This window comes from Pseudoliparis swirei, chromosome 14 (genome assembly GCF_029220125.1).
Source record: "Pseudoliparis swirei isolate HS2019 ecotype Mariana Trench chromosome 14, NWPU_hadal_v1, whole genome shotgun sequence".
Taxonomy (NCBI): domain Eukaryota; kingdom Metazoa; phylum Chordata; class Actinopteri; order Perciformes; family Liparidae; genus Pseudoliparis; species Pseudoliparis swirei.
The window spans coordinates 5,602,602-5,620,383 of record NC_079401.1 but is presented as its reverse complement, the minus strand read 5'-3'; positions in this window follow the sequence as shown (position 1 = coordinate 5,620,383).

Here is a 17,782-nt window from a genome sequence, read left to right as displayed (position 1 = left end):
GGTGAAATGACCAATGGACAAACATTTGATTTATTGCACCCAAAATTAAATGGAACAGAATGGATGAATTGTTTTTTTATTCATATATGTGTTTGGAATCCAGCTTTCGTCATGCGTATTTCGCCCTCATTGTTTTGATGCAGAATTTTATAAACATGCAATTCATCTTAGGATATAACAATTGCAGTTTACATAGAGAAAAACAATACACAAACGTATATATAATTCACCTTTGGAAAGGGTGTTTCCATGGTATATTTAGCTGGACATTGCTGCAACATGTGTGTGTATATTTCCCCGTGGTAGCATAAAGCCGGCTACAAACACAAACGGCTTTTTACCCGGCGCCTAAAAGTACCTCCGAGTGTTGTTGTGGTTTTTCTGTTGTTGCATCCAGACAGTTGTTCCCACCGCCCCCTCGGTGCTTCTCTGCCAGTGATAGATGCCTAATGGACACACTGCTTAAGAAAGGAATGAGGAGTGGAGCTGAGTGTGCAGCGGCCGAGGCGATTCTAATGGTACTTTGACATCAGCACTTTCTGAATTTATTTTTCCTCACCGACACCGAGGGAGACGATAGGGCATTTAAATGACAAGGTCAAGTTGTTGTGGGTTCATCAAACGGCTCGTTAAGACGCGCTTTAAATGTTGGACTGCAAAGTTGATAAACTCGTCCCTCAAGGCAAAAAGTGATGACTTCGGCAGTATTAAAGGGTAACTTTGTGTTTTTCTCCACCTGGACCCTATTTTGCCATGTTTCTGGGTCCAAGTGACGGATGGGTAGAACACACAACCCTGCCAGTGCTGGGCCTCATCCACATTGTCAAAATTGCTTTCATATTTAGCCTTTTAGATAACACTGAGCTCCAACACAACCAAACACTGGCGTTTAACCACCACATGACGCAAACCATGGACGCTTCTTCGGTATATTTTGGGGTAACACGAGAAAGGAGGGACCTTTCCTTCAATCCCAACCTCCTAATATGCCGTCAGAAATGTGCAGTGGCAAAGGAGTCATATTAGTTAGCACGGTCAAATGGGGTCAGCGGCAGGTCAAAGGTCACACCACATGTTTGGATACACTGTACTTTGAGATTTTTTATTTTAACTCGCACCTTTTGCCATCTCGGCGGCAGTTGGAGAGATGAGACCTACGAGCTGATGACTCCGGGGTACTGCTTCCACCGTTACGTGCCTATTACTCATTTGTCATTCGGCCTTCCTCGGATGAATCACATATATCGGGAGCGGCTGCTTCTTGGACCTTTTCCTCGCCTTGTCCCCTCCCCCCAAACAGGCTAAATACTCCCCCCATCCACCGAGTTTGTAAGCAGCCTGGTCACCAGGGCTCAGCTCGGTGTGTTGATGTAATCCTTGTCTGATGTTGTCTCAGCTCGCAGTCGGATGACTCGGATGGCTGCGGCGCCGGGGCCCCGTCTGATAGATAACACCTCGTCTTTGAAGCGCGCCACTCTCTCCGATTCCCATCTGAAAAGCAGCGAGGTACCAGTGTTTACCGGAGGAGACCTAAGATCTGGCGTCCAGCCGGGAGGAGTGGGATGGAGTGGAGCAGCGGAGAAGAGTCCAGTGGAATTGTTAAAGCGACGGCGTCTGCTGTGTCTCTGTAAACCACCAATTGAACAGAACAAACATGCGCCCGCGGTGGCCGTAGAAGCGTGACCGAAACATACGTGATGTGTAATTAGCTAACGCAGCTTCAACGCGCGCTGCTCCAGCGAAAATGGAATCGCATCCCATGAGTGCATTATTCACGGGGAACAAAAGAGACGCGACGCGACGCTCCTCCGAGGATAATCCGCGGCGGCTCTCTATCGGTCGCATGGCCGTTCGCATGTCCTCGCTTCTCGATGGAATTCTCAAAAGGGGGATATCGGACTTGGAGAGCTGGCCACGACTGGGAGCGGCCCAGTACAAGTGTAGCCCCCCCCCTCCCCTGCTGCAGGCCATTGAGCAGCTCCACTGGTGAAGAGGATTTAAATGGCATCTCAGTGGCGGTTAAGAGGAGTCGGAGCATTTAATCATTCATCCCCCCCCCCCCCCCCCCCAATCCAGATTCCACCAGCCTGTCGGAGGATCTGAACTGGCAACCGATTGGTCACAAGTGGACAGGCGCCTGATGGAGTAAATGCAATTTATTCAACTTTTTCCCAATTATTCCGTGTAACTACAACAGTAAAAGCCTAAATTTAACGCTGCTCTTCTTAAGCATACTTACATATTAGTGTGTGTGTGTGTGTGAGAGCTAGTGAATGCGTGCATCCTTTCATTTTAGTAATGGAAATGCTGGGAAGCCTTTAGTAGTTGCCATTGGTAATGGAATGAGAACATATGTATAATTTAAGGCCTTGCAACAGGCTCCCACTGGAGCCAAGGCACGCAGACACACACACACACACACACACAGCTTAATCACTGGCAGTGTTTCTTCATCTGAGTGAGTGAAAGTGGCACTAATACAGCACTGTAGTTTCAGCTCTCTTAAAGCCCATGCACCAAATGTCCCTCTCTGCTTAGTATTCTGCCAGTTGGCCTCGATGAGTCAAGACTCCGCTAAACGTCGGAGCGAGAGCGGCGCGGCGTTAGCCGAGTTCGGCTCGATGCTTTTCACGGGAGTTACAGTGAAACGGGACGCGGCAGGTTTTTTTTTGCAGACGGCTGTCCCATTGATCCCCACATTTGGGTTACCGGTGGGGAAAAAGCTGGCATCGCTCTCGTTTTTCGCATTTGTTAGCTGGGCCGGTGTGTGTGGGAGTGTGTGTGTGTGTGTGAGAGAGAGAAGCAGCGAGGTTTCGCCAAGACCTTTTTCTCAGAAATGTCAGTGATGCCTCCTGGCTTCTCGTTGTATATGCTGTGTGAGCGTGCAACCTCTCTGCTCCCCTTATGAAGATATATCAAAGTACAATATACCAAATATGACTCCTAACATTATTAGACTACCTTTTTAAAATGCACTGGTTATTTTTGTAGAGCGCAGGTTGATGAGTAAGTGGAGATTTCCAGGGTTTCAGTGAACATGTGATGTGACGGTATTGATTTTTATAATAACATTATTTGTGCACAAATGATAATCAGCATTATTTTTATCAATACTGAGATCGGGATTTCTTTTAATTCTCATTATTTATCGATTTTAGAGGCTCATTTGAAAGAAAAAGTGGACTTATTAGTTTAAATATCCCCGAGAAGGCTATTAACGACGAGCAGTCGTGCATCATTCCAATCGAAAAACGTCAAAATATTGCTTCTGGTTATGGCTGAAGTAGAATAATGCAGCATTGCAGATGGTGGAAATGCCATGCAATGCATATACAATGAAGCTGATTATGCAAACCCAAAGGGGTAAATCATCTGAATGATGTGATGTGTTTTTTGTTCCACGTCAACAAGACGCGCGTCAGGATGAACCGCCGTGTCACGCGTGGCGTCGGTTGTAAAACAGAAACGCTCTCTTCCATTGTCGCCCCCCCGTTTTGTTTTTTTGCTCTTTAATTGGCATTTGTCAAACGACATTTCAAAACACGCTTGACTCATTAACATCCACTCAGTTTCCTCCTGTTTGTGTATGCAATTTGCATTTCATTTGCACCATCGAGCTGTAATTTCTGTGTGAGTGCGGGCGCGCTCGCTTGCTGCGATATGACGCAGGCCGCCGAGGCGATGACTCAGGGCGTCGGCGTTGTGTGTGTGTGTGTGTGTGTGTGTGTGGGGGGGGTCTTCTGGGTCGCACCCCCTCTCACCCCCCTGGTCAAAACAGCTTCATTGTGTCTTGCCTCCAAGCTGGAAGTCCCCTGAATTGAGATTCCCAACGGCGGTCCGCAACAACAAAAAAGGCCACGTCGTACGCCGACTTTTTTTTGTATTCTTCTCCTTTTTTTTTCTCTCTTCCATTTCTGTCCCGTTTTTTTTGTTTTACAACGGAGTGTGAGAATGCAATCATCGCCGACCGTTTCAGAGACGGAGGAAGACAATTTGGAAGGGGGAAGAGATGAGCGCACGGTCCTTGGCATGTTTATCGAGAGCTCTGCCAGACGGCGGCGGCGGGGAAACAAGGGAGGGGGAGGAGCGAGGGGAGGGGGAGGACAGAGACGGAGAGCAAGAAAATTGCGCCAGCAAAGGATTGATGGATGGAGTGGGGGGGAGGAGCAGAGACGGAAGGGGGGAGGGGCTTCTCCTACACTGCCGTGGCAACCCGCCGACGATGTCATTTCCTTCTGGCTCGTGCTACTGGTGCTAACAGACCCCCCCCCCCCGCCCCTACACACACACACACCACCACCCCCTCCTGCGAGCCCTACACACACACACACCCCTCACGCGTTCAAACAAACAGACACTCGACCTTCTCGTTCTATTAATCTCTCTCTCTCGTCCCCGCCCCCCCCCCCCCTCTCGAGACTAATTACGGTGGTCCGCCCGCACATCCGTGTCTGCGTGAGAGTGCGCGCGGTGCCTTTTTCTACCATCTCCGGATTTCCATGTCTACCATTCCTTTCCTCCCTCTCTCCATCCCCCCCTCCCTCCCCCCTCCCTCCCCACGCTCATGGCAGACACTTGCTGTAATAAAGTAAATGAGGTTGGGAAATAGCAAGACTCAAGGTGATATTTCAGCAGGCAACTCCCCAGCAACAACACTGTGGGGGAGGCAGGCAGCTGAGCGTCTGAATGAGATCTGTGTGTGTGTGTGTGTGTTAGTTTGTGTGTGTGTGTGTGTGTGTGTGCGTGTGAAGTCTGCACACCGGCTCGCTGGGTTGTTTTTCCTGTCGGTGGTGGTAGGTGGGGTGATCACCGACAGTAAGGCCATCCCTGAAATAATCATCCCCAGATATACAGGACTGTCTCAGAAAATTAGAATATTGTGATAAAGTTCTTTATTTTCTGTAATGCAATTAAAAAAACAAAAATGTCATGCATTCTGGATTCATAACAAATCAACTGAAATATTGCAAGCCTTTTATTCTTTTAATATTGCTGATTATGGCTTACAGCTTAAGAAAACTCAAATATCCTATTTCTAAATATTAGAATATCATGAAAAAGTATACTAGTAGGGTATTAAACAAATCACTTGAATCGTCTAATTAACTCGAAACACCTGGAAACACATTTTCAAATGTTTGATTTTGTTTTGCTGTTATAAATCTTTTTTTTTACTTGGTCTGAGGAAATATTCAAATTTTATGAGATAGGATTTTAGAGTTTTCTTAAGCTGTAAGCCATAATCAGCAATATTAAAAGAATAAAAGGCTTGCAATATTTCAGTTGATTTGTAATGAATCCAGAATGCATGACATTTTTGTTTTTTTAATTGCATTACAGAAAATAAAGAACTTTATCACAATATTCTAATTTTCTGAGACAGTCCTGTATATATATATTTTTTAAACATCCCAGAAGCGGTAGCTCGTGCTGCCATTGCAGCTTCAGGAGGAAGCACAAAGAAATGGAGGATAGATTTTGCGGTGGTGGATCAGGCCGAGGCGACAGGGTTCACATGCTACCTGCGAGCGGCAGCTGAGGGACTCACTTGAGTTATCTGTGCCACACACACACACACACACACACACACACATCTTCACACAAGCAGTTAGACCCGCAACCAAACACAACGTTCTTCCGGCGACCAACGGCGCTAACGTCCATGAAATGAAACCACAGACGCCGTGGTAGCGACCTGTCAATCACCCGGTAGCCCCGCCCTAAAGCATACCCTGCTTTGTGGTCTATTACTCTAAATGTGACTATAATTTATTAAATGAAAGACTTGGGCGATTAAGACCATACTTACTCATGTTTACAACGTTTACGGAGCTAATAAATCTAATTAAGTCATTCTCTCGTACACTTCCATCCAATTATCGCCTCCTGGTGGCCATTACAATGAATTCAGGTTCAGACACTACAGTTTTAGACCTGTGGTTGCCGCCTGTGATAGACACTATTAAGCTATATTAAACGGTGGATCCAGTGTTTGAAAAAAAAAAGGTTTTACCCATAAAATCAGCGAGCTCCCAAACTTTATGGAAGTGCATTCATTACTAAACAGTTGCTGCGCTTCTTCTTTCACAATGGACACTCCTTAGATAAGCGACTTTATTAGACGTAATGATAGCCGCGGGTATTTCAGTCTTTATATCACACGATTCACAAATTGTTTTTTATGCATCATGATCATTTTGTTCTCAGTAGGCATTTTTAATGCCCCTAAGTGCTCCTTAACAGCTTTGTCTCCAAATAAAAGCCATTTGATGACATAATACTCACAATGGTTATGAAATTGCTCCAATCACCATTTAATCTCAACGGTATTTTCGTCGTCTTTTTTCTCAATAGAATGTATTTACTACAACTTGTCCTTGAAGTCCATATATAGTTTAATAATTCATCACCAGTTACTTTGAAAAGTATACACCCCTGTGAACCTGCAGGTACAGTGGGTACGGAAAGTATTCAGACCCCTTTAAAATGTTCACTCTTTGATATTTCAGTTTTTCTTTTTTAATAAATGTGCAAACATTTCTATATTTCTGTTTTTTTCCGTCAAGATGGGGTGCCGAGTGTACATTAATGAGAAATAAATTAACTTTAGCAAATGGCTGAATAAAATATTTACCCATGCGGTATGAATGACAAATGAATGGAATTTTTAAAAGGTTATTAAAAGCTCTTTTTGTCTCGTCCAGGAAAGATACAAATGAGTCTGTCTGTCTGTTTATCCAGTACTGAAGAAATAAATCTCACAAAAGATATTCATACAGCGTATATGCATTCAGGTCAGGCTTGCTCCCACTGGAAATAACAAAAGTTAAGCATAAGTCGAATGTGCATATGCAAAAAAAAAGCCCAGAAACACACAACACACACACACTACTGGATGTATGCTATGCACACACAACCTCATGGACACCCGTTTGTGCTCTTACATAACCACAAACACAAACGCACTTTGATATTCCCCACATGACGGAATGACACGTGGCGGGGGGGGGGAAAGCTCGAGAGAGTAACAGTCGAGTGCCCCAAAACAGAAGCATCAGAAGTCGTAGCCGGGAAGCTATAATAAGGGAAAAGGAGGAAGAAACTCGGGAAATAAGAAGAACAAAAAGAACATAAACATGAAAGAAGGAAGTATAAAGAGGGGTGTACAACAAGGAGGCACTCTGTCTGGCTTATGCAGTGCAAGCTCCCCAAATACACACACACACACTACAGACAGGCCTCCCACTGGGTTGTTAGCCAAGCTCGTAGAAATACAGCTTCATTTCTGTTGACAGCCCGGAGGAAAATAATTGGCTGATAACAACTCATCAGAATGCAGGCGATATGTATGATTTTCTCGCCCAGTTGTATCGGAGACAATCAGCCGGCAGTGTAAACAACCGAGCGGAGGAATCGGTTCACTCCCGTCAAGCCGGTGTCGGATGTACAGTTTGAATTTTTGACGACGCACACATCGGCTTTATTGATTTCTCCGTCTGGGCGTGAGGCGCTTGGCTTTCCAGGCGTCAGTGACTGTGTGGTACGTGTACGCAGGCAAAAAGAAGAAGGAATTCAAAAAGAATAAATAATGAGCCAGGCTGGAACTCAAGCCGCTGATGAAAAGGCCCTGCAGGGTAAACATGTAAAATGTGCATTTAAATCTTCAACGAGTGCTCGGTGTTTGGCTTGGTCATGCCTCCACGACAAACTGTGTTGGAGGCAAATCAAGTAACTTTCACAGTCGGCGATGGCAGGGGTGGGGGGGTCTGACTCACCGGTAGCCAACTGCTGTGAAAAGCTTTTCATTTCACGAGAGTGTGTTGCTGGAATGTTTAGTTTTTTGTTCTCTCGGTACGGCCCAGCAAATGGAAGTCATTTGTCTACATAATGAGATGATAACCACCCTGGCTACGTCCGGGGGTTCAACCTGAACATTTTTGGAGTTCCGGAGCTCGCACCCTTGAGTAATTTGAGCTCCTTTGCGAAGTCCCATCGGAAAATCTGGCAGGGCGAGAGCATTAGCACTTCCAACCCCCCAGAAAAGTCAAATTGGTTGGATGTTATTCACATTTTCTTTGCAACCCTCACTGCAGAGATGACTCAGCCTCAGAGATGACCCGCTCAGAGTTTGCTCATCAACCGGCAAGCTGCTGCCGGACTGAGAATCGGAAAATGAGAAATGTCTTCCCCCCCCTCCAAAATAGAGGGGGGGGGGGGGATGGATCCCCTCGTGGATTGCGTGATTACGAGCGCTCGTTTGTGGATGTGGCATCGCTCACCGTCAAGTCTTCCAAAAATCAACCGGCCAATTAGCCACGACTCCTCGGGTTTCCAGGCGAGGTCGGACGAGAAATAGCCGTTGAATTCCGTCCTCGCTGCGATATCCCCCCCCCCACCACCATCACCTCTTACGGGGCCACATCCGTATTGATGGAAGCGGACTACGGAGGCCGATTGTGCGTCATGCGAATGAATATTTTGTCTTCTGCATAGAAATGCAAGGTTTTCCTTTGTGACTCGAGTCCCACAGTCTGGGGGCCCTTCGCAGATGAAATGTTTCCTCGAAACTCGAATAAGGATGTGCCATTCGGCGCATCTGGCTTCACACACAGTGTGTGAGAAGTGACACACTGCCACACACTGTGAGAAGGTGTGTTCGCGTCACTCGGTTGACTTTCAGAGCTGACTCATGTGTGATCGCGTCGTGCATTGAAGTTATATGTAAAAGATTGTCAAATCTACTAGTTATGATTTTTACATAAAGTCTAAAACCTCGTGGGAATTGCCATGAACACAAAGCAACATATAACAGCATGCCTCTCTTATTGAAGATGATCAACCAGCAATGTTGTTCCTCTTTTAAAAAATTATTCATAACATTTGCATTATGGCAAACAATTTGGTAAAGATTAGAGACGGTTATGTTTTTTTTATCAGTTATATTGGACCAGAGAGGTTGTTGTTTTTGGCTTGGTTTGTTCCTAGTGGAAGTTTGGTTTCTAGTTTCTAGTGTTTCCTTACCCCCCCCCCCCCTCCCTGCACGACGATCCACCTGCGCTCCCTTATTTTTCCATTTATTTTCCATTTACATCCAAAGCACGCTGCTTCATGCACACTGGCATCGGACGGAAACATTGCAAAGTGTTGAAACGGGGCCGGTGAACCCAGCGGCAGCTACCGACAAACGCAACAACGGCCCGTCTTCACGCGCCTCTCCAGACACATCATTTCGGCGCATATTCAAATTTACATACGACCCGAGTCGAACCGCTGACGCTCTGACGCCGCACCGCCCACCCTCCTCTTCCCCCATGATTGATCGACACCCATCTAAAGATTTGGCACAACCAGATGTTGATCTTGATGCCCCAATATTGGTGCACCAGTAATGGATAGTATATTAAAAAAAGGCAATCAATTAGCATTTTCTTTAGCCAATTTCCTGCCAGTTGAAATTCACATTACTCTCTTCGTGCGGATGGAAACTTGGCAAATGATGCCACTGCGGTGCGAAATCACCCTAAGAGTGCAATCCTTTCATTCCCGGTACTTACAATAAAATCTCGAGGTATCTCCACTGACGGAGAGACGGCGATACAAGAAAGTGGGCTTTGTTCTTCTTCTTTTGAATGCGTTAATTGCAAATGTTTGAGCTCATGACGGTACACTGCAGACAGCAGGAAGTTACACTTGCAGATGACACGTCAGGAGAGATTTATCCCCCCCGCGTAGCACAGTTAATAAGTCAACTCCCACCAATCACTTTGCCCTTCCTCGCGTGTCCGGAATGATACCTGCGCTGCTGATTGATGCGCGACGGGAGCATTACTGCCAGCGGTGGTCATCTTTTTAAGCATCAGCACACTTGCCGACAGTGGACGGCGCTACCTGACCGCACCTGCTGAGCTTCCCTTCAATTAAGGTTAGCCGTGGGCTGGCATCCGTGTGTGTGAGCTGTCAAGTTCGGCGTTCGTTTCTTCGCCCGACTTGGCCGCCGCGCCTGCCTTGGCCTCTCACCGAGCTCATTTCCCCCTTCACTCTGTGTGAAGGCCATCTTCAGGAGGGAGTGGGGGGACACGAAGGAACAAATCAGAGCGGAGGGAAGACAAGACTCGGGACGGAAAGTGAAAATAAAATAAAAAAAGAAGCTAAGATAAAGAAAAAGGCTGTTAAAAAGGAGAATAATGATCTGGCCTGAGGAAAGAACAGAGAGCAAAAGTGATAAAGGAAAGATAGAAAGGCAATGAGACCGACTCGCATTAGGGTTATTTGTACTCTGGACTTCTTTAAACACATCGCGGTTGGAACGATGGAGCCGTAATCTTGACGGCGTTGCGGTGGAGACTTTGAAATGTAAACTTTACGACGCTATTCATCGTGAAATATAGACTCCCACACACACCCACAGTGATGTAGAGATTGATTCCCACGTAATTGCAGGTATACACACACGCACGTACGTACACGCGATGCCCAACTTTTGTGCAAGTTCCGGGACTCGGAACGAAAATGCCAAAGAGGGGTGTGTTTGTGTGTGGGGGGGGGGGGGGGGGCGGGGTCCTGCTGCTCGAGAGCCGTCGAAGCTGCGGAGGATTAGGACGCCGCGCGGACCCGTAATGCATCGCGACGGATCCCGGAGCAAATAAACAAATTGGGGAAGGGAAAAGGCGGCGCGCGAAAAGCCGTGCCAGGAACTATTCATCTAAACTTCCCGAGGCCCGTTGTCTCTGACCTATGAGAATGCTTTCCACCCGCCCCCCCCCACCTGCTCTTCTCGTGCGGAGTACCTTACAGATGCAAGTTGACACCACTGGCATATAGCCTCCGAGAAATTAGAGCTCCGCGACTTCCACCAGAACGTCGGCGGTGGCCATTATCTCGCGCGACGACTGCAATGTCCCCCGCTCCGAGCCGTGGATAACTTCCAACATAATTGACCTCCGTTTTAAAAAAGGTGACATCATTTACTTTCCCCTCTCTGGGCCGATCTCTCCTCTCAGGCGCCACACACTGGGGGCAAACCTATATGGACATTTGTTACCATGGCAGCGACTGTTTTGTTGCTCGGCGCTTTACATCAGGCCCTCGTCCCTGAGTGCATGCCTCTTCAGGCCCCCCCCCCCCCCCCCCCGGAAAGCGTATTAGTGTAATATGTACGTTTTGTTGATCTCGGCCTCTCAGCTGGAGTGTGTCGGGGCTTCATGAAGACACTTGAGGCAAATCCTACTTCCATGTGGATATTTGAATACCACGCCGGGTGCTTACACACCGAGTGGTACCTGGCCATGTGGACTGCTTTCACTTCATTTAGCCGGCGCTTTAAACCACCTGCAGGTCCGCACTACATTAAAAACACCCGGGTGGCATTCTGCATCGTCCAGTGTGTGAGTGAGTGTGTGAGTGTGTGAAGCGCCAACACAATTTCCCGTGCAATTCAATGATGAAATACATCAAGAGATAGGAAAATTGTTAAAGTCCACCCCTGAGACTAACTTTTGTTCTGAGCCCTGCTCCATCTATTCTATTTCCTGAATTTTTAAAATAATTTTTTTACTCAAATTGACGGGGTTTTTTCTCTTCAGACATGCAATTTCCCCAAAGAGTGACGGCAAAGACGTGGGTTGAGGGAGCTTCGTGAAACTCGGACTCTTTTTGAAGATTGTGGTATTTTTCAATTAGAAAACAGCTGGCCGCACGATGCGTGCTCGGAAGCGCTCGTGCGTGGCCGAATGTTTCGAGCAGACTTCAATATAATACACCTGCCAGCGCCCCCCCCCCCCCCTGCTGTGCAGAAATGGAAGGTGTTGTAGCGTAGACAGCCGTGGGCGCCGGGCGCTGATTCGGAAGTAAACGTCTGTCTGAAATTGGCTGGAATTGGTACAATCCAGGGCGCCGAATCATTACACTGGCATGAGATCGCCACGGAAAAACCCCCCCGCCTTCCCCGTCTTCGTGCTGCCAATTTCATTAGACCCGGGCGGGCTCTCTTCAGGCCTCTGACAGCTTCTCTCGCTTTTCTTTGTTCCCCCTTACTGTTCTTGGTTTCTCATTGTGCGGAGACTCTGAAGAAGACTTGTGATAGACGTGGCGGCGGCCCTTGGAACGGAGCACCCTTTAGCTCCGCCCACAAGCCCACACTGATAAGGAGGCTGTGCCGCCAATGAGAAAGCTAAAATAATTGGTCTTTGGGGAGGTCCCGTTTATAGTCTGTCGTTGGCAACAGCTCGGGGATAAAAAATACAAATAAGAAAAGGCAAAGATGCACTAATAGAAATAAAATTGAGGGTGGGGGAAGCTGGATGAATTATATTCAACACACAACTCTACCGCACGGATGCATAATGTGTGTGTCAATGTGTCATTTCAGGTCATTCGTTAAGCTCAGATTTAGCCTGCTTCAGTCACTTTTGAAATATATCTTTGCAACATGCTTTTTAGCCTTGTTCCTCCCACTAGTCACCCTTCATCTACTTCATTAGAACAGCAGTCAGAACAGTTTCTCGCCATGAGATTTGCGCCATTTGTTGTTGTTGCTGTGGGGATACAAATAGAGGGCACTTTGTATTCAAATGATAGTCTGCAATTATTCCCATCTTGTCAAAAAGATCACTTAGATGGGGAGAAGCTATCCGGAGACCACCGCGACAAGACGAGAACAACAGACCCCGCCTCCTTTTTTTTGCATCGGGATGAAGGGATGCGCCGTTGTTCTATACCTCTCGCGCGCCACAAGACAACAGAGCGAGTCCACCAAAAAAGACATTCTAACGTCGAGAAAAATAAAACATTTCCAGTCCAATGAACTGAGCCGACAACGGGGGAGCACTCCTCGCGCGTTCTATTCTCTCGCACAAAAGTTTTGCGAGACAAAAAGATTACAGGGGCCTGAAAGAGAAAAATGCATCGATTAAAAACAAAACAAAAAAACAACAAGAAGAAACCAGACAAGACGGTGCCTCTAAGCGGGGCTCATTACAGAAGGCCACTGTCCTTTTCCTTCGGCTGCCTCTCCCTGCGTGTTACTCTCTTCCCCCCCCCCTTTCATCTCCACCTTTCCCCTCGGTTCCGCCGCTCCGCTCTCGCCCACGAAGAAAGAAAAAAAATAAGGCGCCAGAAAGCGAAACCTCCCTTGTCAATGTTTTGCAGAAGGGGAAGAAGAAAAAAACGTAACACTTCTTTTTAATCTTCCTGTTCTTCTTGTGGGTGTTGCTGGACAGCCTCTGTTCTGTAGACTAAACGAGGGGCCTCATTTAGAGAAAAACTAGAGCGATAGAGTGTGACCCCCCCCCGCCCCCTCGACCAGAAGGGTACTGAGAAAGGGACGGCCGGGGAAATATATTAGCTGTCGTTCAGCTCCTCACTAGACTTCCAGACATTGTTTTGCCTGATTCAACATGAATTCATCCGTCTCTAATTCTTTTATCGTACAGACGACTGTTCACTCTCTCATTATCCTCTCTCTTTGTATTTAGTCACCTCTTCTTCCTAATTAAACGTCGCTTACCATACATGGTTAATCCTTCACCATTGGATTTCAACCTTTGTAATAGTCTTTTTTTTTGTGGGCTGGGGGTGTGTGTATGTGTGGGGGGTTGGATTAGCTTGCAATTACAATTTACTTTTACAGCAAATAAAACAAAAGGAGACTCTGGAAAACTTAATTCCCCCCAGAGGGGCAATGTGTGGCACAGCAGAGTAAACAATCAACACAATGCCACGTTCACTGTCTATCAATACTGGTGTGTTTTGCACAGTCCTATGTATTTCATATCCCCCCCCCGCCCAACCCCCTTGGAGTAGAGGGAGCTGATTGGCACCATCTTTGTGAGGGTTGATAGGAGGAAATATTTCCCCACCAAAAACTCTCCCGTTGCTTTCGGATCAATGGTCCCCCCGCCGCCGGTGTATGAACGTGAACGGGTAATCGAGAGGCAAGCGGCGAGGCACTTCGTCCAGTGAGGTAGAAAAAGAGCGACACGAAAAGCAGACAATTTGCCGTTAGCTCACTGGTACGAGTTGACATGTTCACTTCTCCCTGAAGTCCCGTGCTACATGTTTTGGCCTTTTGCACACAGCACAAGACACACACAAACACACACACACACACACACTCTGACTCTCCGGGAAAAATGCTACCTGTACACTGAGCTGCCGACGGCTCGGACCTCCTCGGTACAGTGCGACCGCGTTAATGTCCGCGGTACCGCGCTCCGTCTGCACTTCACTCCGGGCTTGAATACGATTTTAGATGAAACACGTGGTCAGCTCACATTAAATTTAATGCAAATTGATGTTATTGCCAGTGCCGTCTCCCTAGGGGGATTCGCGAGCTAAGATGTTATGTTTGTCGAGTAAAAAAGCGGATAAAGTCTTGCGTCTGTTTGCTTTCACAGTGACCTTTAAGCTCATTTGAGTGTGTGTGCGTGTGTGTGTCTGTGTAGCCGTTTTAAACGCCACCGATTGCATCTCCAAGTGTCCTTGAACGTTAATGGAGGTGAAAACATTTATTACGGTTGCCGATCCTACTCTGTATAAATCTGCAGCCGTCTGACAATTTCACCTTCAGTTGGATGTCAGAACATTATCCATTGATTTATTTATTGATCACTAGAACTGACTGGTCTGTCGGGGAGCCCATTACTCTCATATCTCTGTCAGATGAGAGGATGGGGGGGGGGTTGTTAATCATTAACACTGAAGGAATTTTAACCTGCAAAAATAATATAATATTTCTTTATGAAAAAAAAGAGGATTTCATATCTTTTGCCCGTGAGATGTGGGAGTAAATTGTCATTAAAAAAAAAAATGAATTAATGTATAAATAATGAAGACTCCATTAATTGACTGGACAATGTGTGTGTATATATATATATATAGTTTATTTTTTCTCTTGAATTACATGCACTTTTATAGAGATATTTTAAGTGGTGTTATTTCAGCATTAAACTGACGTTATCTGTGCTATACAACAACAAAAAACATAGTTATTTCAAACTTTAAAGGCTGAAAATACATAAGCGTAAAAAAAAGTTACGCTTTTTTAATTTTAAAAAGTTGACTTCTTCGAGAAAACACCCTTGAGAGTTTTGTGCTGCGAGCCGCTCATCAATCTCCCTCTTTTTGTTTTTCGCCTGTAAAGTTCTCCGGCTTCTTCTCGGTGAGAGGCTGCGGGGCTGGTGCGACACCGAAAACTCTGCGAAATTTCCCTCCATCCTCTCCCCCCCCCCCCCCCCCGCATTCATTCTCCACCCAGAAACATAACAGGTGGCGCCCGGCTCCCCCGGAGACACGGTGACAACCAGGACAACAAATGTTGAGCCAAAGTTAGTGCTAATAGTCTGGCTGTCGAATAAATATGCTTGGGCTTAATTTCCATTATCAATGAAAGGTTTTGGGGGGGAGGAGGAAGGGGGGGGGGGATCCTGATACACAACCAGAGGTAATTCCCATTTTTAAAGTGTAATGGCTGTTGCCACAAACTGTGCTCACTTAGCATTCCCCCCCCCCCCAAACAGCCCCCGCCCTCATCGGGCTGCTAGTCCCTCGGGAGACAATAGTTTTTTTTGGGCCATGTTTACTTTGTGAGGAATTCTTCCAAAGTCGAGATACATCAGGACTGTACAGGCTCATTTGCAAACAAATGAGACGGGCAACCTGTTCCCTCTCGTTTGGCAGTCTGTCCGCGAGTTGTAAACACGCAGTAAAATATGCAGCGATTATAGAAGCAATACTGACTTTTCTAAATCTGTGAGGCACATTACATGCCTTTGTCTCTCATCAAGGGCACGCTTGATCCTAATCCCTCGCTGTTTTCCTCAGTGACTCGGCAGTCTATCGCTTTTGATTTGCTTCCAATTTCATATAAATGGGTGAATTGAAATATGAAAATGGAATTACACTTTTTCTATCACCAAGAAATCTCTCCACGGATTACACTGCAGGCTTTGTGGAACACCGGGTGAATCGGTTGTTGTTTGCTTCATTTTAAAGGTTGGTTGATGAAGCAAATAACAGAAACGCCTTTGGCGTTTCCGACAGGTGCAAACATGGACCTTAAAGGACTGAAAAATAACTCATGGACCAATGTCCACTGACGTCAGAATAGTATGATTATCTCACCACGAGGGGTATATCTGAAATATGTGAATGCTCGCTACATAAAGTCCACTTCATCGATTTTTTTCCTCCACAGGTGCATTTTAAAATTGCATAGCAAAGCAACCAATCTCAACCCACTGAAGAAAAAAAAAAAAAGGTACTCCAATTTCACTCAAGTATGCCATTAGAAGCATTATCAAGACGTTAGACTGCAAATGGTAATACATATTCCGAGCTTGCTGAGACTTGGTGGGTATTATTATGGAATATACAGTATTCCTCTATTGATATAGGATAAAGTAGCCTCTAGAGTCCAATGTGCAGAACTTCTATGACATTGTCAGCACTGCCAGTTGCGTTGGCTTGCAGAGTGAGACTGAATGCACTCTTAGGCCACTCAAGGCAAGGTTTATTTGGATGAAAGCTGAATGGCACCATGATGTGGGGCTAAAAGTACAGGTTGTAATGCCCGAGAGCATCGAGTTTTGTCTGCAACCCCGAGACAGGAAGGGGTGGAAGGGAACATTGCATCATCTTTGTTCAAAATTGGCCTGATGGTAAGATGAGCACGACATGTATACAACCTTTGTATCGAAGAAATGTGACAAATGCATTGCCTTAGCATGTCACCCTCTTTGTGTTTCGCAGGCCAGATAGGTGAGGATCTGGCTGACCTACTGCATGGTGACATACATTCAGGAAGGAGGAAGAAAGTGGCGATTTGTTCTTGTGCGGTCGGTTACGTGTCTCGGGGTTATGGGAGAACAGGCCAAAGCCTTTTTGTGGAAAAGGAAGTGAGGCGATTGTGATACTAAAAACCCCAGAAATAAAATGAAGCTTTTTTACAAGACCTCCTTCTGCTTCACGAGCAGTTTGAAAGCTGCTATGACTTTCGTCATTATCATTAGAATGATAATTTCTCCATCACTTCCTCTTGTAATTGAATCTCAATTTGTGACGCCATGTTCATTCCCCCCCCCCCCCGATTCAGCCCCACTTCCTGTCTATTGGCTAGGTGAACGGGTGGGGGGGCCTAATCACGAAAGGTAATTATCTTATTAATTCATTTAACCCCAACCAAGTGCTACGAATTAAATATCTCTCCAAACACACCCAAATCATTTCACATCTAAATCAGAATTAATCACGTCTAATTTGACAATTACGCATTGATTCTGTTTTGCAGTCGAGCAATCAAGGGGCAATTTGTGCGATCAGACAAATATACATACACATCAAATTGCTGGGAAATCTTAAAGTATCCCTTAATCACCAACAGGTTTGTTTTGGAGCGTGGGTTTGATCGGCAGGATCTCAAATGGACCTTTTTTTCCTCGTGCCCAAGATGTTTTATTCAGTCGTAGTTCACGAGTCTTCGCTCCGGAAATTGACGGATGATCTTGTGAGCAAAAGTTTAAATATTCATGAGCGACTCAGCGACTCATATTGTAATGGCGAGCCGTGATGTGTTTTGCGTTCATGCTTGCAATAAATTCATCTTCTCAAGGTATTGATTTTCTTTTTTTGAAAGAACTTGTAAAGTTACCCATCCATCTCCTACATCTCAAACCTATACCCCTTTGCATTCTCTGCCTCCATCTCGTTTACTCCACCGGCATTTGTTTACCACCATCTCTGTTTCACTATCGCTTTATTCTTCCCCCTGGAAATGATGGCGTCGGTA